This window comes from Simochromis diagramma, unplaced genomic scaffold, assembly GCF_900408965.1.
Source record: "Simochromis diagramma unplaced genomic scaffold, fSimDia1.1 OVJJ01000107.1, whole genome shotgun sequence".
Lineage (NCBI taxonomy): Eukaryota > Metazoa > Chordata > Actinopteri > Cichliformes > Cichlidae > Simochromis > Simochromis diagramma.
In genome coordinates, this window is record NW_024387209.1 from 5,429,422 (window position 1) to 5,430,495 (window position 1,074).

Here is a 1,074-nt window from a genome sequence, read left to right on the forward strand (position 1 = left end):
GATGCAAGACCATCTTTATCCATCTTTAACCATTTTAACCATCTTTCCCACATATTTATTTAAGGGTGGGATTTCCTTGACTTCAGAAAGTGTTTCCCACTGCAATGAATATTGTTTCCACACAAAGCAGGGTGTGTTACTGTCTGCTTCTCATCCAGAATGTATGTGAGCAGGTACCATTAGGAAGTCCCAAAGGAAAAAGACTATATCTGTACTTACAGCGCATACTTTATTAATTTCAAAGGAGAGAAGCTGTAAAAGCACTTAACCGGCTACTTTTCCTCCTAAACAGATTCATTTGCAAGGACAATGCACATTGATGAAAAGCATCTGTACGCGACCAGTGTTTTTTGGGTTTTTTTTATGATCTCACATGCCTTTCATAGTCATGACCTCAATCCACAAAGGACTCCTGTTATCTGCGGGTTTTTGAGCAGTGCTTGGAGCATCATTACGGTAATCATGAACCGTCTACTCCCTTGTAATTTTCTGCAGAAACATTTATGCAATACTTGAGCTAAGTAAGTTTAATAAGTTGGATCAAAATTAGAGGATGTGATATCCTGTGAGGTTTTCGGTAGCATGCACTTCCTTTAAAACTGAGATAAAGTCAGAGGTGCAAATTCAGCTTGAAGAAATGCACATGTAAAAACATCAGCGCAAGATCAGTAAAGATCTGTTTTTCCTGTTTACCCATCACAGCACCACTGGATAAGCTGCACCCATCTCTATTTACTTCAATGGGAATCAGGCCACTGGATGCATTGCAGGCTTCCTGTTTCTAAGAATACATTGCCATTGAACTCCTGATCCGTCGGCTCTTGTGTGCTGGTAGCGAGCACTTCCTCAGCCTCATGACTAACACTTGTTTACTGCTTTAACTTCCTCATGCCTTCACTGAAACTTTAATGCATGTTTTTGTCCCCGGGTTTCCAGCAGTCAGTAGCAGTTCTGTGAATTTGTCAAGGCCATTTCCACAGGACGTGACTTAACAGAGACACATGTGCGCTCATGATTGGCGGCAATCCTGCAGATGTGGCAGAAATCGTCACATAAATCTGTCTCATATTGGCA